At 33.9% G+C, this 22,018-nt stretch overlaps 1 protein-coding gene across 1 annotated transcript in view; it reads right to left on the minus strand.

The window, feature by feature from the left end:
* The window catches only part of Mical (Molecule interacting with CasL), a 277,488-nt gene that overhangs the window by 212,430 nt on the left and 43,040 nt on the right, over nucleotides 1–22,018 (minus strand). Inside the window, 1 exon segment of the mRNA XM_067761247.1 lies at nucleotides 14,806–14,904. The gene's annotated coding sequence lies outside the window, so the exon portion shown is untranslated.

Below are 22,018 nucleotides of genomic sequence, written 5' to 3' on the forward strand. Positions count from 1 at the left end.
CTACCATCACATCCCGGTGGCCGCCAACGATCTTCCAAACTCTAGACAAAAACGCTACAATGTTAAAAATTAATATTGGTGGTTAATTATTTCAAATATTTACAAACTATATTTATGCGGCTTTGGTCAAGGTTAAAGTGCTTAAAAAGAACCGGTCAGCTGTAGTATTTCTTATCTTTTTTATTATTTACCTAATTTCCTTATCACTTTAATGAGATATAGTTGCGTGCACGTACTATTAAATAGCAAATTTCTTATCGGAAGTCCTAAAGGTATAAACAAGAAATATGTTATTAATTTTTGAAAGTATATTAGAGTGAGCTGAGAAACCGCCAAATATCGGCTGCGGTTTCAAAAACGCCCCATCTCAGACAACTTTTGAATAACGCCCTATTTAAGAATTGGTTTCAAAACCCCATTCCTTTGAACAAATTCTGAGATAGGGCGTTCCTCAACTGAATTCAGAGATAAGACGTTTCTGAAACAAATTCTGAAATAGGGTGTGTGGGGTGTTTTAGAACTGGCTTGCGAGATAGGGTGATATTCCACTCGGCAATCGATTTTTAGTTTACGATAAACGATAAAAAATATTTATTATTCTTTGAAGTGTATTTTCTCAATATTTTGTTGCTTTTTCACTTATACTGAAGAAAGAAATTCGGTTCTCAAACCTCTTAAACTGACTTTTAGTTCGATAAAACGAAACCAAACGAAAGCTTACTTCATTAACCTTGTAATGCGGCTTTCAGTATCATCACCACCCCACATTCGTATAGTCATCATTACATGCGTTCACACTGTAACAACGATCAACAAGCCCCATTGTAGTAGCAATCAGCAAGCAAATGAGATTTTACAGACAAAATGCAAGTAATCACTTGTGAACATTTTATTCGCGAGACAGTCGCCTAACCGAGTGCGCAAACTTCTCAAACTGTTTATAACTAGTATAAGTAAGTAGAAACAATTTGCATTTGATAAGGGATGTCTACACCGCAAACACTTTGCGTAAACAGATGTATTTTTCTCGTCTTGAACAGGCCCGCCCTTTTGCTGACTTAGTGACCTCGGCCGCCCACTACTTTTTGGCGTGTCTGGAGATCGGGCGTGAATGAGCCCTATTCCTACTTACCTTCTCCCAAACACAGTTACATCCGCCACCCCATACACCTTATAAATTAACTGGGTATCATCGATTTCACCGACTCACCAATACTATCCAACGACATCCACCAATTCGTCATCGCCGCCACCAACCGCCTGTCTAACCATCGTAACTCCATCTATTAGTGGATAGGGCTCTAGCCCGCTTCAAATCCAGTCATCGTTCACCGATTACACCAGCAAGGTGCCCGTCAACCGAAACACGGTTCACCCGTTTTCCGCCGCCTGTCTACCGATTCCACTGGCAGTCGGACGCTGTCCATCGATCTCACACCTGTAACCATTTTCATTAATCAGCGGGTGGTTACAGGTCCCCTTCAATATTACAAATAGCGACAATTCTGTGATGTGTGTGTATGTACGTCTGAACCAAATACTAACAAAAAAGTGACGTACATTCAGCCTTAGACGAAAACTCATCTAACAATCTTTTAGGTACAAATATTTACATACGTATTTATGTGTATAATAATCGCACGCAATTAAATGTGAATTAATCACGCATCAGCGAAAGCGTACTTAAACAAATTACACACCCGTGGGTACCATTAGATCAGCATCTTTTTAACTCGTTGGAATGATTATTGATTATTATAAAATTTAGGGTCATCATTGTGTTTCCATTGTATTTCTCACCGATGATCACGATTACCTACACGGATAAATTGTTTTTTTTTTGGAAATGTGCCACAATTAGAGCCAAGACTTCAAATATCCAAAAAAAAAGACTACTATTAGATTGTCTCGATGAAAATTTAATGAAGAACAGCATAGGGCAAGCAGCTGTTTAGGGTGTCTGGGTTTGTGACAATTAAGCAAAAACTCTCTGTTCAGCATTTCGTTATGCTCTTTGATGTTGAACTCTCTGGCCTCGCTATGTAGGTGATTTTCAAGGATCATAAGAACACATCCTGTTTCAGTTCTAAGCGCAACATTTGCGCAGGCCTGCAGTTTTTTCCAGTGTGTATTTTTAAGACCAGGCGATCAACTGGTGACGCGTAGCACATGAGTGGCCGGCAAATTGATTTGTAGATGGAAAACAACGTTTTTTATCATTTCCGCAAGTGCTGCCGGCAAGCGACTTAAGGATTTTAGTTTAGTTTATTCAGTCTATGATCACAAATTCTAACAGACTAGATACAAAAATTTATAAAAAATTTTTAAAAGAAAATATAACAGCCAACAAATATTTAAATAACAAATATAACAGCAAACATAAATAGAAGATAATGTCAAATTAATAAAATATTGTTAGCTGACTTGAAGGTGTCTCTGAACAAAGAGAAATTAATATTTACAACCGTTGAGAGTCTATTAAATTCGGTTGGGGCGCGGAAGTTTGGATTAAATTGATAGTAATTGGCCCGACTAGCAGACAAATAAAACAGGAGGAATGAGCGCAGAGTTCTTAGGAACACATTAAACGGTATGTTGCTAAGAAGAGCTGGACAGTCCAAAGAGCCTACAATGAGGTCATAGACAAACATGACCGACCAGCTGCACTGTTCTCCTTGTTTCAAGTGATTGCAAATATAATAAGTTTGATACGAGGGGAATAAGATGGCAACGGATCATCAAAATTTAAAGAGCATAAGGTAAAGCAAACAAACTTTCTTTGAACTCTTTCTACTCTTGCCGAACGACTGCTTTAGATAGGGTTCCGAATAATGGAAGTATATTCTAATTTATAGCGCAACAAAGAGATGTATTGGGCTTTCCAGGTATACAGATCCCTAAAATCTTTTGCCTACCTGCGAAGGAAAGCTAGATTTCGAGAATGACATAGTGAAGCACTTTTTCAAACTGAGGAAAAGATTGTTTGTACGGCACCAGTCAGCCAGATTGTTAAGGTTGTTTTGCAGAAGGGAGGCATTTGAAGGGGAGAGTTTAAGATCGTCAGCATAGGGCCGATTTCATCAAGTCCAGTTAGGCTAAAACTTAGTTGAAACTTAAGTTAGCCCGGATTTGAGGCTAAGTTTTTTTCGTTTTCACCAACTTAGCTACTAAACTAATTTGACATACAAAAATCCTATCAGCTGTTTTATACATAGTAGTATTTTTGGCTAGGTTTTTATTACACGCCACCTAGTGAATTCACATAATAGCGCGGTTGCTATATTTGCATAATGAAATAAGTATCAATACTGCCATTTAATTCGACTCAAAATTTGTACTACAGCAACACTATTGAAAGTCGAGAATAAGCCAGCTGACAGGTAGGCTAATTTGTGACTCAGCAAAGCATTGGTGGTGAAACAGAAAAACTAAAAAATATGGCTTAACTAAGTTAAGTCGAGTTGGTGAAATCGGCCCACAGAGAAGGAAACTAGAGTTTTTGAGGCAGAAACCAATATCATTAATAAAAAGACACAGTTTCAGTGGCATGTTGCTTGAAGGTGAGACAATTTCTCAAACTGGCAGAGGAGATAGGTTGATTCCATTTAGCCGCCATTATGTGGAACAGACGCGTTATATACGACTTAATATTTTAAACATATCGCACTTAAATTCTTTTCTATTCACCAAATATGTAAACCCCTTTTTTACATACCAACGTCATTTAAAATATTCATACATACCTAACGACGATACCTCAGTGATGAGTAGATACGTTCAATTTTAGGTTATTGCCGGCAAAAGAGTTCATTAGCCTAATCACATTTTTGTTGTGTTAAAATCACTTCGTTAATACAGCCCATAAAAGGTCGCCCATTGCCGCATGCTGCACGATGTTTTAAAAATAATTGTGGGTTTTTTTGTCATGTCAATTAATTACCCACACACATTACACAGAATCGAAAATAGTTTCGTAAAAAATTAGAACTATGCTAAAAAGTGAAAAAAAGCGAGGATCTAGTTGTCTGCTTTTTTCACTCTTCTCACATGTTTTAATTGTTTAGATACAGTGGTGGACAACTAGTTAGAAACGCTAGGTAATTAACAACACTCTTTTATTTTTTTTTCTACATTCTGGACTATACTTTACAAAAAATTTAGGGAAGAATAGCCACTTTCTAAAGCAATATGCAAAGTTTTGGAAAATCAACAGATTTAAGCAGTTTTGATTTTTTTGAAGTTTCAGCAGATTTGTCATCGAGATTTTCCCTTATCTTAGTGTTGAAATTACTTAAACTATGAACATTTTTTTCGTTGGGTGCCTTAACCATTGAGCGCGTTTGTAATTCTCAACTAGTTAATGAAATATTTTAAAGACACAGTATAAAACTTTTATCGCAAATTAAGGGCTTTCAACGTAAAAGTAGGTGGCTCAACAGGCAGCCAATACCTCAGAGCTCAAGGGCTCGTTCTCAATAAATTCATATAAAGCTGTATAACGACATAACGGTTAATTATAATCATGTACAAGCAAATCGTTGCAGAACACCTTGGGTTAGAAATCAAAATTTTAAAAGCAGTATCGTGATATGAAGTCAGACCGATAGCATTTTTCCAAAAACAATTCTGTGATAGGGCTATTTTTTTTCTCGACGGAGCGACTGGTGCGCCTTGTTGGACTGCCATAGCCGTTCAAACGATTTAGCGCCAATTAAGTAAGTCAGTAACTAAGCAATGGAAAAAACATGCATTGTGGATTGGTTGGCGTTAAGCGCGGTGGTTATAAAATAAGGGAGCAGGGCGGTTTCCAATTTCTTTGCTAGTAGCGATAGCAGAGATGTGGGACGATACAATGCTTCTTGGGTAGCTGGCATCCCCAAGATGGACAGAGGCAACTTGAAAAATCCCTTGTCAGTGCGCTCTGCTTTGTATGGTTCAGAATTCTCGATGACAGCTTGATTTGTCGGTCAAAGAATTTATTACATATTATCCATAGAAAGCGCTGGCGCATTTCTTTGCTCCCCACAGCGTTTTATCACCAATGATATTAGCTATTTTCGTATTATGCTTAGTAAGATTCATAACTATCCGGTGGGAAAATAGCGAACCGTTGCAAAATAAATTAACCTGCGAACCCCACTTCCTCCTATATAGATATCAGTCAGTATGAGGAGGGTGACAAAAGATGCTAGGATTAGCATCGGCTATCAATTCATGCAGATTTTGCTTGGTTTGCGTTTACGATGGACTTATCTGGCGATATATTACAATTTCCCACCACACGTCTGGAAGCGTCCCCGTTCATCGAGCAAAACGCCTTGTCATCAAACATTCAGTAAATTGTAAAGATTTCGGAATTGTTAAACAAAAAATTAACAAGGAAAGAAATTTTTTTAACTGTGTTTAGAAACACCGTGTCATATTTATGACAGAGTTTTGGAATTCATAAGACCTCCTATTACACGAAGGTTGTACGTATTTACCAAATTTTATATTCATTGTAAAGTCTAATGAATAAGGCACTCTTGCGAACTGCCTACGTAAATTCAAAGCAACTCAACTGCTATTTGGCTGCCAGTTTGAAAATAACCTATTTGAGTATATTTTTTCAAAAAACCCTATCGCAAGATTTGTTTCACCCTATCTCACATTTTTATTATTATTTTTTTCAAAAACCCTTATATCACGTCAAAATGTAATTTTTTCTAAGATAGGACGTTTTCAAAACGGCAGCTCAGATAGTGTGATACTCCGTAGTCGATGTTTTATACATGTGTTGAGTTCGACGGCAGTTTTCTATATTCTTTGACAGACATGGAGAGAAGATTTCGGTCGATATGACTCATCGAGTTTCCTAGTGAAACCGCTCTGCCCCTATTGTATGAGTCGGGAAAGGTAGGAGTTGGCTATGAAAAAAAAGTGTTAGTAAGTTGAACCATCAACATAAGTGGGATTTTAAAGATTTTCGTAAAATTTGGTAATAAGGTTTTCTGTACTGAACTTCATTGAAGGTTTTAAAAAATAATCAAACAACGTGCTAGTACAAGAATGAACAGAATTTTTTTCAGTCAAAATCAACTTTAATTTTCAGCCATAAAAATATGAAGCGGGAAGATATGGCTAATTCATCTAGCGTTTCTAATTAGCTGGTGTCCACTGCATTTACAACCCACACATGTGTAAATAAATATGCACATCTCTTTACACTTAAAATTGTTCAAACATGTCTGTATTATTTATATATCGTAAGTAAATACAAATGCGTTTAATTTGCAATCGACACTTATGTAATATGGCCAATGGTTTTTCTTTTTACTCTTTTCGTTTTTTTTTTACACCCGAAATTTATTTTATACACACAATAAAGCACAATCAGTACAATTCGAAATAAAATTTTTAGCTGTATAGAAATGAGTTTCTTTTCACACTCTTTTAATTTTAGACTTGTTGTTTCGTCTTTGTTTTTCACTTTTCTTGAATGCAGAACTAAAAATTCTAAAAGCTGCCAATTTTAAGTATCTCAAGCTTCCACGCAACACCAATCAGAGTATCTACATATGAATATGTATGGAAGTACATATAAATGTAACACAAATAACTATAAAATAAATTCATTAAATTATCAACGAAGAATATGTTAAACCCTAAACATGATCTATAAAAAAGTGATGCGAAAGTGCCAAACGTTGTTTGCTATTACGAAATTATTGTCTCGCCAGCGAAACTCGACAGATGCTATACAGCTCAACATTTTATGCTCTAATAGTAACAAGTAATTAATAATTAATTAATTAAAAATTGTTTTCTCTAACTCTCGCACCCTCCTCCCTCGCTCTAGCCCTTTCTTTCTCTATTTATCTCTCTCTCTCTCTCTCTCTCTCTCTCTCTCTCTGCCTCTCTCTTTCTACCACTGGCCCTCTTCTGCTTCTTGGCGCTATTGAATAAAGTTTACCCATCTTTCTCAGTAATTTTCCTCTATAGCCTAATAGATCTGAGCAGCTCACGCAGGACCTGAATAAAGATTGACAGCGCACTTCTCTTATTGGCAACCCCTTTTAAACGTTAAGGGACCGCCTGTAGACCTGTCTCGTAAACATCGACCACTTTGGGGTATCGAAATAAAATCAAGTCGATATTGAAACTCTGATTAATAAATTTCGTCTAATTCAGATATTATAAAAATCTATTTTTGGGTCCTTGACCGCAAAACCTCGCCGCGTTCAAAAATTTGTTGCCCATGTTTCTCTTTTTATTTCCAGTATTGGGTTTTTGATTTTTTTTCAGTTTTTTGTGTTAACGTTTTTTATATTACTTTATTCAAATTTATTTTATTTTATTTTAATACATTTATTTTATTTTATTTATTTATTTTTTTTCATTTTACTTTATTAACTTTTTATTTTTATATACATATGTGTATTTATTTCTTATTTAATTTTATATTATGTTACTCTACTTTGTTTTATATCTTTCTTTTTCATTTTAGTTTGCTTTATTTTATTTTGTTTATTTAATTTTTAATTTAATTTTGTTTTTTATAAAATTTAATTTTATTTTACTTTTGTATTATCTTTTTTGTTTTTACTTCTATATACATATGTATGCATATATTTTTGTTTTTAACATTGTGTATTTATTTTTTTTTTTATTTTAAATTACTTTATTATATTTTATTACACTTTATTTTATTTTATTTTATTTTATTTTGTTTTGTTTTATTATACATATATCTTTCTTATTTTATTTTATCTCCTTTTAGTTATTTTAATTTATTTTATTTTATTCAATTGTTTTATTTTATTTTAATTTATTTTATTTAATTTTTTAATTTTATTTTAAATTATTTGATTTAACCTAACTTTATTTGATGTAATTATACTTTCTTCATTTTGTTTTATTTCAGTTTGTTTTACATTTTTTGTACTTTATTTAAATTTGTTTCATTTAGAGTTTTTAATACTATATTTTCTTTTTCCTTATTTTAATTTGTTTTATTACTAATTTTTTGGTTTTTGTTTATATGTATTTATTTTTTATTTTATTTTGTTATATTTAATTTAATTTTGTGTGTATTTAATTAGCTAGACAGGCCATATTGCTTTATACAATTTTTTTGTTATTGATATTATTCTTTTTTGGCGGTCGCCGTTGTGTGGTGGTAGCGTGCTCCGCCTACCACATGGAAGATCCAGAGTTCGACCCCGACCAAAGCAACATCCAAAATTTAGAAACAAAATTTTTCAATTAGAAAAAAAAATTTCTAAACGGCGCCGCCGCTCGGCAGTGATTTGGCAAACACTCCGAGTGTATTTCTGCCATGAAAAGCTTCTCAGTGAACTCATCTGCCTTGCAGATGCTGTTCGGAATCAGCGTAAAAAATATAGGTTCCGCCCGCCAATTTGTAGGAAAAACCAAAAAATGCACGACGCATATTGGAAAAGAAGCTCGCCTGAAATTTCTTCGGAGGTTTCGCACCTTGTATTTTTTATTTGAATTATTTTATTCCGCTTTATTGTATTTTTTATTATTTCCTTGTATATATTTTATTTCATTTTATTTTATTTTGTGCTATTTTTTTATTTTGTTTTATTTTATTTTATTACTTTTGTTTTGTTTTATTTAATTTTATTACTTTTGTTTTGTTTTATTTTAACTTATTTTATTTTATTTTTTACTTTATTTTTTTTTATTTGTTTTTTTTTTTTATATGTTTATTTAATTTTATTAACCTTAAGTTTATTTAATTCAATTATATCTTGTTTCATTTTATTTTATTTTTTTTAATGTTATTTTGTTCCACTTAATTTTTTTATTGTATTTAATTTTTTTTAGTGTGTTATTTTTTTAATTTTACTTTAACTTCAAATTATTTTGTTCTATTCTTTTTCATTTTATATATTTCTTATAATTATTAGTTTTTTAGTTATTTTTTTTTTTGTTATTCTTTTGTTTTTGTTTTAAATTTGTTTATTACTATCCCTTTTTTAATTTTACGCTGTTCCTTTTGCTTTTTATTTTTTTTATTAAATTTTATAACTTTAGTAAAAAAGTAAATTTTTCCTATTTTATATCTTTGTTAGCATTTTGTAACCATTTGATTGTTATAGTTTTCACTTCTATTATTATTTTTAATTTTTTTTTATTTTTTTTTTTCTTATTCCCTTTTTTGTTGCTGTTTTATTTTGTGGGTATAAATGAACAAATATTTTTAGTTAAGCCTATTTGGATCAAGTTGTCATAATTTTTGATTTTATTACATCTCTTTGGGTATGCGTTTATTTTTCCTTATGTTCTTAGCTTCTCACTTCATTTAACTTTTTCAAATTCACTTTTACATCACTTCAGGCTATTTGCAGAAAACTTTCCTATTTCGACTGCATATTTACGTAATCACATTTAATAAGCTAGCGTATTGTTATTTGAATATATAAATATATATATATATTTTTTTATATTTTATATATTAATTTTGAAAAATCTTACATCACTTTTTTTCTTTTTACTACTAATTTTGGATTTGTTTTAACATATGTATATTTGTTGGTGTTACATAACGTTTGAAGTCAAATCTCAAATCAATTACACTTAAGATTATTACTTTTTTATATTAACATCATTATACACAAATTCCACAAAAATATAACACAAAAATATAATAAAATATTTTTTAATATTTAAATAATCAAAAAAAAAAAAAAAAATTGTTCTCTTATCTTTACATTTAAAGAATTTTTAAATATTTATGTACTAGAAAATTACCGAAAATTTCTTAAACTTAATCGACCGCAATTGCAATTAAAACTGAGAATATTTTTGTTAGGTAAAGCGCTATCATGGCAATGTAAGGTCTAACGCGTACACGAGTGTAACGAAGTTCGAACTTCGAAATAACAATCGATTGAACTGCGTGCAAATGTGGAGGCCAATTAAAAGTAAATTGATTTTACCGATGCTGTAGGTGCATCGATAAATCCTCAAAATAGCGGAATGAAAATAAAACAAAATGAATATAATAGAATTAGTGAAATAAAAATTTTATTGTTGTACCTACACACATGGTATCTAAGCACATTAAAAATAAATTGGTTTATTTACGTAGGTATTTGCGATTTTTTCTTTAAGCGCCAAAGTTTAAATGAAAATTTAGTTGCGTACAATAGATTGCCAAAATTATATGGGTACATTAGAGCGTTTCAAAAAAAAACTTTTTTTTGTTTTTCCTCGGAGCCACGCTTCTATGAAATGTTTAGATGTCAGAATATAGCTCCATGAATATGAGCTAATAATATTTATATTATTAAAGTGGTCCGCATCGCACTTTTCAATTTCTTATAAAAATTTAGTGTATGTTGCATTTTGGTTTCACATCTTTGTAATTCGAACTGGCGCAACTTTTTAACGGGTTGTTATCGAATATTCTTTTCGGCTTATATTCGTATATAATTTCGCTCTCTACAATTTATTTAAATTTTATTTATTTTAAATTTTGGCTGTTGTTTTTCATCCGCATTATTCGGTACGAAAAACTGTTTGTTATTTTTTTATTTCTTTTTGCTGATTTTCCTCATTTCACTTCATTCTGCAGAAAACAACAAACTTTTTAGGCACTTCATAAATCTGTATTTTTGACATTTTTCCCTTCAAAATATTGTCCAGCTTTTCAGTAAGAAAGTTGGCTAGTGGAAAATATTTTCACGCTACTTTGTAGAGCACACAATTTTCTATCACAATTTTAAAGGCTTTTTATTATTCTACCCGAAAATAGCGGAGGCATTGCTATAAAGCACCGCTAAAAACCCAATGTTACTAAGCTCTGTTGAAGCGCGTCTATAAATATTCCGCATATTTGAATTAAAAAACATATTGAATACATATGGGCAAATCCCAAAAACTTTTACTTTTTTGGATACTCCAGTTTTACACACGGGCAAAAAACTTAAGGCCGGAAAAAAGTCCAAGGACATTAAGTTTGACCTTTTGACTATCCGATTTCATGATTTTAAAAATCAAGAAAGTTGATAGTAAGTTTTTGCAGAACTTCGAAACGTAAAAAACGTCGATTTTTACACTTTTTCAGGCGATACCCTTGATTTTTTTTTTTTTTTAATTTTTTCGATAAAATTTTGAGGCATCGCTGAAACGCTATGGAATTTAAACTGAATGTGATTTTTGAGACGGAAATTCTAAAGGCATGAGCAAAATTAATGTGCCCCTCCAATACTCAAAACTATCATCAATCAAAGTAGCGATACTTTTTTTGTCATTTTCGATATTGACAGTTTTTTGCTTATAGCTTTTTGAGGCAACTGAGTATTGAAATTTGGATAATGCACGATAATAGCCTATCAGGGACTAAAAATACCTGGGGATTCGAATTCGATGTGCCCCTTTCAGTTTTGAAGGTAGAGGCAGAAAAGTGGAAGCACTTGGTTGCGTAATTTTTTTCAGGAGCATGTTTTTTTGTGGGCACAGCTACAATTTTATTTTTATCACTTCATACCCGTTTGCTAATTTTTTTCTACACCACAGTAGTATACCATCAATTGCCTCATCTTAGAATATTCACGCAAGGAAAATTATTGATGTTTGTACATGGGGCGTATATACGAAATGTCCGACAAAAATTGGCAATAGTCAAAAAGTGTAGAAAAAAAAAAATTTTTTAACCAGGTTTTACTTAAAAGTAAATGAAAAGAAACACAAATTTGGTACACAAATTAAAAAAAAAAAATTCTAAACTTTTTGATGATTGACAATTTTTGCCCCATGTACAAACATCAATAACTTTCCTTGCGTGAATATTCCAAGATGAGGCAATTGATGGTATACTACTGTGGTGTAGAGAAAAAAATTAACAAACGTATCTACAAAACCGGGTATCGTGTATGAAAAAAAAATTTACATAGCTAACAGCTACATATATCTCCATATTTTGTTAAAATTTCGATATAATCGGTACAGAAGTGTTGAAATAAATGTATATTTTAACATTGCGACCTCAATTTATATATTTTCTGCTCGATCTTTTGACTATATCTTTTTGAGGCATTATTTATTTATAAGACTCGTTGGTTGAGCGTAAGACTAATGTCTTTTAAGCCTACAATGTCTTTTAAGACGAGTAACGGCGATGCACTATAGCTCCAATTTACCCCTCAATGTTCCTAACAAAAAGATATTTGCGTGATACCATGTTTCAAAAAAAATTGTTTTTCTTTAAAAAAACCAAAGTTTGACGGATTTCCCCATATATTCCAAATTATGTATAAAAGGAATAGAAGCAAAAAAGGCAATACTTACAAACAATTTACAAAGCGTGCAGCGGAGATTTCACGTGGATACCAGGATGAAGTTTGAATGTTGGACATTTCGCGTTAAAATTTCAGGTCCGGAAAAGCTAGCTGATGAAGAAGTGAATTTCAGAAACATATTCTAGTAACCACCGCCGCGTGTAAATTTTGCAATTTTTCTCTAATAACAATAGCCGAGTTTTTTTACAAGCGTATACGTTTATGTTTGCGCGTGAAAAAAAAAAACGATTATCCTCCCTCCTAGATAATGCTTAGGAGGCCCATCTAGCGGCAGTGGTTAAATAACTAGCTACAGAACAGGGTGTACCTAAAATCGGAGACACAAACCTATGGTGGCCAAAATGTATGACATATAGCTGAATCAGTTGCGATGAATAGCGGTCACGCATAGAACACATAGAATTAGTGTAGAGGGTGAAACATACACACATTTTTCGGTTATATCTGAGATATTATTATATACTCAGGTATACCCCAACACCAAATAAGTATAGCTGAAAGCTTTGAACTCAGTACGGATCACTTGCCTTTCATTGTAACCTACGTGTCCATTCAAAATCGAATTTTCTTTACAAGGTTATCACGTCGAAGACAGATATTACTGCGTTCAAAAAATTTTATATAAACAAATTGTTATAAATGTAACCCTAAAAACTGGCACAAAAAAAGACTTTCGATTATTAACTCAAAGGTACAAGGCAATGCTGAGACTTGACCACTGACTGAAGACCGCATAGGGAGTGCCACGAAATCCCCAAAAAAAATACCCAAACACATAATCCCCAAACTCAAAATCCCCAAAATCAAAATCCCCAAACATAAAATCCCAGTGCTATAATAAACATCATGACCGTGTAAAAAAGAGCAATATCTCTTTCCTGTTTCATTCATATTTATGTATGTATAACTATATATTCACGTTTTAGCAATACATATCTTTACTTATCCATATATAGGACTGCTAGTCGCTCTAATTCGAACAAGCTAACAGAAGCGTGTACTACACAGAAGGACATCACCGTGGCGGTAGCCACGGTCATACCACACACCCGGACTTGGCATGGCGTAGCCCAGGGTTATTTTTTATAAGCGCGGCCGAAGGCCGCCTATGCAGAATGTTGGTATGAATTATTATCCTTTTTTGGTCGCGGCGATTTTAAACCTAATTTGAATTTATTTCACACATAAAATGGGGATTTTGTGTTGGAGATTATGAGTTTGGGGATTTTGATTTTGGGGATTTTTATTTTGGGGATTTTGTTTTGGGTATTTTGATTTTGGGGATAACGTGGTAGACCCGACCGCATATAAACCCTTAAGTGAAGCAACTAAACCAAAAAACGAAATAAATTGTTATTAGCCTTTTAAGACAAAATCACCTCTCTGAAGTTGGCAAGACAACTTTTACGTGGAAAAAAATACCTATTGGAAAAATTGCCGTGGATTTGCCGTAATTTATCCGTGAAACAAAAAAATTTGCCGTGGCCATATTTTAGAAAATACAGGGTGACTTCACGTAAGTTAGCGTGCCACCCTCAGAAAACCACCTTAGAGACCAGCTAGGAAAATGATTCTTGCACACGAATTTGCCATAAATTTGCCGTAGATAATTGGCATATTTTATAAATTCGAAAAAAAATTTCAAAATTTGAGGATGGCACGCTAACTTCACGTGAAGTTGGCGGTGCACCATAAAAAAAATTTGAAATTTCCTTTTTCGAATTTATAAAATATGCCACTTATCTACGGCAAGTTTACGGCAAATTTGTGTGCAAGAATTATTTTCCTAGCTGGCCTCTAAGGTGGTTTTCTGAGGGTGCCTATATTTCCTAAAATATGGCCACGGCAAATTTTTTTTTTACGGATAAATTACGGCAAATTCACGGCAATTTTCCCAATAGGTATTTTTTTTTCCACGTAAAAGTTGTCTTGCCAATTTCAGAGAGGTGACAAAATCGCAGCTAAGCCTGGAAAATAAAGTAAATATCTATATCGCAATCCTTAAGCCAGTTTGGATCCATGCTTTACAACTCTGGGGAATAGAAAGTCCCTCCAATGTGGCAATAGCCACGGTATAAGTCCATGTTATCGGTTTTTCTTGATTTGTGAACAATGAGAGAATACATAAAGAACTCAATGTGCCTTATGACAAAGAAGATATATTAAAATATAGCAAAAAGTATATTAATCGACTCGACAACCATTATAGTACTTAGGTTGTAAATCTCCTAGATAATAGTCAAAGTACACGACGAAGTACAACGATTCCATGTATTAGATACGAACATATAATGGCACATAAGGGTTAATCTCAGTCAAGTACCTAAGTTGAGATTACAAAATTAAAACATTTGCTAATTATCATAAAGATATTTTGCAAATAAAAGTATACAAAAAATATAATACTTATTACTAGATACTCATATTCAGTCTATGTGAAGTCCTCACGGACCGGCCAGTTCAACCTTAGTAGATACTAAAATTTATCACTCACCACGAATAATGTTAAAACGTATATGTACTTCTAAACCATTTGTGTTGATAGACCGTTTATTTCTCAGATATCGCTTTATTTCTTAGAATTTTAGGAAATCTGAAAAAAAAAAAATATTTCTTATTAAAAATACAAAAAAGGAAGGTGAGAAGTGAATAGAAAATTCTTTCTTCGAAAGGAATATTCAAAAAAAAAAAATACTTTTATCTCCATTGCTGAGTGGAACATTAACAAATTTTGGCTAACATTTCAAAAGCGACATATATATATCAGAAAAGTTTCGGAAACCGTTCTATTTCAGAATTTGTTTCAAGGTCACCATATAGCAGAATTTTGTTTAAGAACGTCCTATCACAGGATTGTTTTCATGAATGCCTCTAACGCTTAGTTAGAGCGTTTTTGAAATATATTCTAAAATGAGGTGTTTTCAAAAAGAATTCTGAGATAGTTAAAGCATTTTTGAAACGATCGAGATAGGCTGATATTCCACTCAGCAGTCGATCTACTTTTGTTTTAAATTCGTCGTGAAATAATCCCATTACTTGCATATACTTTTTATTTAACTAAGTATTCTAAATAGATATTCGCATTTTTTTTTTTTATTTTAACTGTCAGCCATTGACTTTTATTTTTAAAACTATAATATAAAAGTCTTTGACAGATTTCGCACTTTCTAATCGGCTCCGTAACTGTAACTGAGTAGCAGTAATTGATATTCAACTTTAATTGAGAATATTTGAAAAATCGGGTAAATCTCTCCTTGTTGCAGAATATATGAAGCTCATTAGTGCTGTCTCATTAATTTTATATAGTGACAAGCAATGAACTGACTGTCGTTTTTGATTAGATATGTAGAAAGCACACTTATTAAGTAATAACTGTTATTATTATCAAGTTCCAATATCAGTTTAACACATGTTTGTTTGAAGAAGACAATAATGATAAGAGATTGCAATCAAATAATTTAGGAATCGATAATTCAGAAAATAATTGCGTTTTACAGAAATGGAGCTAAGAGCCACTCTTGTCCATGTGTAAAGGATTGACGGATTTGGGTAAAATTTTAAAGAGACTGGAACTGTATCGTAAATTCTTCAACAATTTTGGGACTACTGCGGCACATTTCGTGAACATTTCAGGATGACTTCAGAATTATTGCGAGACTATGTCGAAACAATTTGAGGATAACTTCCTGATTATTTTAGTGAACATTTAGAAACAACTACAGGATAATTTCAAGACTATTTCGAAACCATTTCGAGAGTATAACAGGATCACTTCAGAAGCATTTCGAAACTATTGTGGGACCAATTCGGAAGGATTTCGGGATAATTTTTAGGTTGTTTTAGGCATTATTTCGGGTAAGATTCAAACCATTTCGAGACTACTGTGGGACCAATCCGAAACTGTTTCAGGGTCAATTTGGATTTACTTTAGTTACTATTTCGGGAAAAGTTTAGAATCATTTCGCGACTGTTTTGAGATAATTTTGGTGGAGTTTAAGCATCCTTTCGGGTACACGTCGGGACTATTTTTGGAACCATTTCGAGACTACTTCAGGACCGATTCGGAACAATTTCGGTACAGTTTTAGGATCATTTCAGGATCAGGACACAACCTCATCCGTACTTGTTTACTTTAATGAAGTTTTCTTTACTTGTATATTTGGATTGAGGTCGCTACAAATTAAAGTAGAACAAGGTGTCAGAAACAAAAGAAGTAAAAAACATATGAAATGTTATTGAATCGAAACATGCTTAGTAATATATAATAAAACCAGTTAATTAAATAAATAGATAAATGTAAGGCGCGATAACCTACAAGAAGATTTTAGGTCTGGCTTTTCTTCCAATTTGCGTTGTGCTCCTTTTAATTTTTCCTACAAATTGGCGGGACGGGACCTGCTTGTTTTATGCCGACTAGGAACGGCATCTGCATGGCAGATGAGTTTTCACTGAGAGCTTTTCATGGCAGAAGTACACTCGGAGTGCTTGCCAAACACTGTCAAGGGGAGACCCCATTACAAAATTTTTCTTCTAATTGAAAACACTTTTTTCTAAAATTTTGATGTTCTATTAATGAGAACATCAATACACACCTGGTCATAAAATACGAACGGTGTGCTTGTAAAAACAAGCCCATCGGTCACGAGTTAAGAAAAAAACGTACTTAACAGACTTTTGTCAACGAATGTTCTTAATTTTGAACTTGTTTCGTTCGTATTAGAACGATTTTTTCTCTGAGTGTATGTAGGTGACGTATTTGCCTTGAGTTGCCGTGTGATTTGGCTCATATCACCTTCACCACATACCTTGTTACTACATTACGCTACGGTGTAATGCCTAGACTTACGCATACACTACTACATCATATAGTATACTAATACCCCACACTACGCCTGCATTTACATTCTACATTTACCGCCCATTAGGTCTCTTAGGCTAGCCCAACCTTTCCAGCCCAATCAAAAAACGAGACCGTACTAAATTCCACAATATTTAATGCTAATTAAATATGTGTTAGTCAAATTTATTACAATTGTTTTTTAAAAATGTCGAGGGTTGGGCTACCTTAAGTTTAAGCTTAAGTTTAAGCTAGACCAACCCATATGCCCAATCAAAAAACGAAAATAATACAAATTAGTATCATTCCTTATGAAAATGCATGGCCGTTAACCCTTTCTACTACACGTCACTCATTATTAACTCCTCTTTTATATCAACACTGTGCAACATTAAACCTTTTATATTTAAATACGATATTGAAAATGTTTTGACCTTGAATCACAAAACACAACCTGTCCACAGACAACGTCAAGTGACAAAGCCAGTGTCAGTGGGAGAAGACAAAGTACACCACTTTAAATCAAATAACAATAAAAAAATACAACAATTTAGCGCTAACTCGGCCAAAAACAAAATACACATGTATAGAGCAAGTAAGACTTGCAATGAGTGTGGTTGGTGCTTTACTACCAAAAACACGTCATCGACACCCAATATCAAAGCGATTGTAATGTAACATGGGAAAATAATAAGAAAAATGAGCTGCACAAACGGAGGGGGAAACTTATTTAAATGCAATGAAATTTGAGTAAACTTAAGCAGAACAAACCAGTAAGGAAGACTAAGTTCGGGTGTAACCGAACATTACATACTCAGCTGAGAGCTATGGAGACAAAATAAGGGAAAATCACCATTTAGCAAAATGAACCTAGGGTAACCCTGGAATGTGTTTGTATGACATGCGTTTCAAATGGAAGGTATTAAATAGTATTATAAGAGGGAGTGGGCCATAGTTCTATAGGCGGACGCCATTTAGGGATATCGCCATAAAGGTGGACCAGGCCTGACTATAGAATTTGTTTGTACGATATGGGTATCAAATGATAGGTGTTAATGAGTATTTTAAAAGAGAGTGGGCCTTAGTTCTATGGGTGGACAACCTCTCTGAAGTTGGCAAGACAACTTTTACGTGGAAAAAAATTACCTATTAGGAAAATTGCCGTGAATTTGCCGTAATTTAGCCGTGAAACAAAAAAATTTGCCGTGGCCATATTTTAGAAAATACAGGGTGGCACGCCAACTTCACGTGAAGTTAGCGGTGCACCATAAAAAAAATTTGAAATTTTTTTTTTCGAATTTATGAAATATGCCATTTATCTACGGCAAATTTACGGCAAATTCGTGTGCAAGAATTATTTTCCTAGCTGGCCACTAAGATGGTTTTCTGAGGGTGGCACGCTAACTTCACGTGAAGTTGGCGGTGCACCATAAAAAAAATTTGAAATTTTTTTTTTCGAATTTATGAAATATACCATTTATCTACGGCAAATTTACGGCAAATTTGTGTGCAAGAATTATTTTCCTAGCTGGCCACTAAGATGGTTTTCTGAGGGTGGCACGCTAACTTCACGTGAAGTTGGCGGTGCACTATAAAAAAAATTTGAAATTTCTTTTTTCGAATTTATAAAATATGCCACTTATCTACGGCAAATTTACGGCAAATTCGTGTGAAAGAATTATTTTCCTAGCTGGCCTCTAAGGTGGTTTTCTGAGGGTGGCACGCTAACTTCACGTGAAGTTGGCGTGCCACCCTGTATTTTCTAAAACATGGCCGCGGAAAATTTTTTTGTTTCACGGATAATTCACGGCAAATTTACGGAAAATTCACGTGCAAGAATTATTTTCCTAACTGGTGTCTAAGGTGGTTTTCGAAAAGTGGCACGCTAACTTCACGTGAAGTTGGCGGTGCACCATAAAAAAAAGTTAAATTTTTTTTTTTCGAAATTATATAATATGCCACTTATCTACGGCAAATTTACGGCAAATTCGTGTGCAAGAATTATCTTCCTAGCTGGCCTCTAAGGTGGTTTTCTGCGGGTGGCACGCTAACTTCACGTGAAGTTAGCGTGCCACCCTGTATTTTCTAAAATATGGCCACGGCAAATTTTTTTGTTTCACGGCTAAATTACGGCAAATTCACGGCAATTTTCCCAATAGGTAATTTTTTTCCACGTAAAAGTTGTCTTGCCAACTTCAGAGTGGTGGGTGGACGCCTTTTCGGGATATCGCCATAAAGGTGAACCAGGGGTGACTCTAGAATGCGTTTGTACAATATGGGTATCAAACGAAAGGTGTTAATGAGTATTTTAAAAGGGAGTGGGCCTTAGTTCTATGGGTGGACGCCTTTTCGAGATATCGCCATAAAGGTGGACCAGGGGTGACTCTAGAATTTATTTGTACGATATGGGTATCAAATGAAACGTGTTAATGAGTATTTTAAAAGGGCGTGGGCTTAGTTCTATAGGTGGACGCCTTTTCGAGATATCGACATAATGTGTTTGTACGATATGGGTATGAAATTAAAGGTATTAATGAGGGTTTTAAAAGGGAGTGGTGGTAATTGCATATGTGACGGCGTTTTCGAGATATCGACCAAAATGTGGACCAGGGTGACCCAGAACATCATCTGTCGGGTATCGCTAATTTATCTATATGTGTAATACCACGAACAGTATTCCTTACAAGATTCCAAGGGCTTTTGATTTCGCCCTGCAGAACTTTTTCATTTTCTTCTACTTAATATGGTAGGTGGCACACACATTTTACAAAGTTTTTTTCTAAAGTTATATTTTGCGTCAATAAACCAATCCAATTACCATGTTTCATCCCTTTTTTCGTATTTCGTTAGAATTATGGCATTTTTTACATTTTTCGTAATTTTCGATATCGAAAAAGTGGACGTGGTCACTGTCGGATTCTGGCCATTTTTTACACCAATGCAAAGTGAGTTCTGATAAGTACGTGAACTTAGTTTAGTATGTGAGTATGTATGTGCCTACATGGTGATCAAAAGGAATATAAACAAAAAAAGGCAACTCTTAGAGACCAATTGTACAGCGAACAACGGAACATTCATATGGCGTAGCAGCTAAAAGGCTTGCACTGATATGAATGTTGGAGATTCGAGTTCAACGCTCAGCTCCCGAAAAGCTAGCTGATGAAGAAGTGAAATTCAGAAACATGTCCTAGTAACCATCGCCGTTTGTAAACTTACAATTTTTCTCTAATATCAATTACAAAAACTATTGTATAAAGCAATATGAGCAAAGCTCGCTAATTAAATACATATGATTAGTTTAGTAAAGATATATCGATGTTTGCTCAAGTTATCGTGTTAAGGGCCGAGCGGAAGGACAGACGGTCGACTGTGTATAAAAACTGGGCGTGGCTTCAACCGATTTTGCTCTTTTTTACAGAAAACAGTTACCGTCCTAGAATCTAAGCCCCTGCGAAATTTCACAAGGATTGGTAAATTTTTGTTCGACTTATGGCATTAAAAGTATCCTAGACAAATTAAAGGAAAAATGGCGGAGCCACGCCCATTTTGAAATTTTCTTTTATTTTTGTATTTTGTTGCACCATATCATTACTGGAGTTAAATGTTGACATAATTTACTTATATACTGTAAAGATATTAAATTTTTTGTTAAAATTTCACTTAAAAAAAATTTGTTTTAAAGTGGGCGTGGTCGTTCTCCGATTTTGCTAATTTTTATTAAGCATACATATATTAATAGGAGTAACGTTCCTGCCAAATTTCATCATTATATCTTCAACGACTGCCAACTTACAGCTTGCAAAACTTTTAAATTACCTTCTTTTAAAAGTGGCGGTGCCACGCCCATTGTCCAAAATTTTACTAATTTTCTACTTTGCGTCATAAGTTCAACTCACCTACCAAGTTTCATCGCTTTATGCGTTTTGGTAATGAATTATCGCACTTTTTCGGTTTTTCGAAATTTTCGATATCGAAAAGTGGGCGTGGTTATAGTCCGATATCGTTCATTTTAAATAGCGATCTGAGATTAGTGCCCAGGAACCTACATATCAAATTTCATCAAGATACCTCAAAATTTACTCAAGTTATCGTGTTAACGGACAGACGGACAGACGGACGGACGGACGGACATGGCTCAATCAAATTTTTTTCGATACTGATGATTTTGATATATGGAATTCTATATCTATCTCGATTCCTTTATACCTGTACAACCAACCGTTATCCAATCAAAGTTAATATACTCTGTGAGCTCTGCTCAACTGAGTATAAAACAAGTAAGGAAGGTTAAGTTCGGGTGTAACCGAACATTACATACTCAGTTGAGAGCTATGGTGACAACATAAGGGAAAATAACCATGTAGGAAAATGAACCGAGGGAAAGCCTGGAATGTGTTTGTATGACATGTGTATCAAATGAAAGGCATTAAAGAGTATTTTATGAGGGAGTGGGCCATAGTTCTATAGGTGGACGCCATTTAGGGATATAGCCATAAAGGTGGATCAGGGTTGACTCTAGAATGCGTTTGTACGATATGGGTATCAAATGAAAGGTGTTAATGAGTATTTTAAAAGGGAGTAATCCTTAGTTCCATAGGTGGACGCCGTTTCGAGATATCGCCATAAAGGTGGTCCAGGGGTGACCCTAGAATTCGTTTGTGCAATATGGGTATCAAACGAAAGGAGTTAATGAGTATTTTAAGAGGGAGTGGGCCTTAGTTCTATAGGTGAACGCCTTTTCGAGATATCGCCATAAAGATGGACCAGGTGTGACTCTAGAATGCGTTTGTACGATATGGGTATCAAATGAAAGGTGTTAATGAGTATTTTAAAAGGGAGTAATCCTTAGTTCCATAGGTGGACGCCGTTT

Source organism: Eurosta solidaginis, chromosome 1 (assembly GCF_040869045.1).
Source record: "Eurosta solidaginis isolate ZX-2024a chromosome 1, ASM4086904v1, whole genome shotgun sequence".
Taxonomy (NCBI): Eukaryota; Metazoa; Arthropoda; class Insecta; order Diptera; family Tephritidae; genus Eurosta; species Eurosta solidaginis.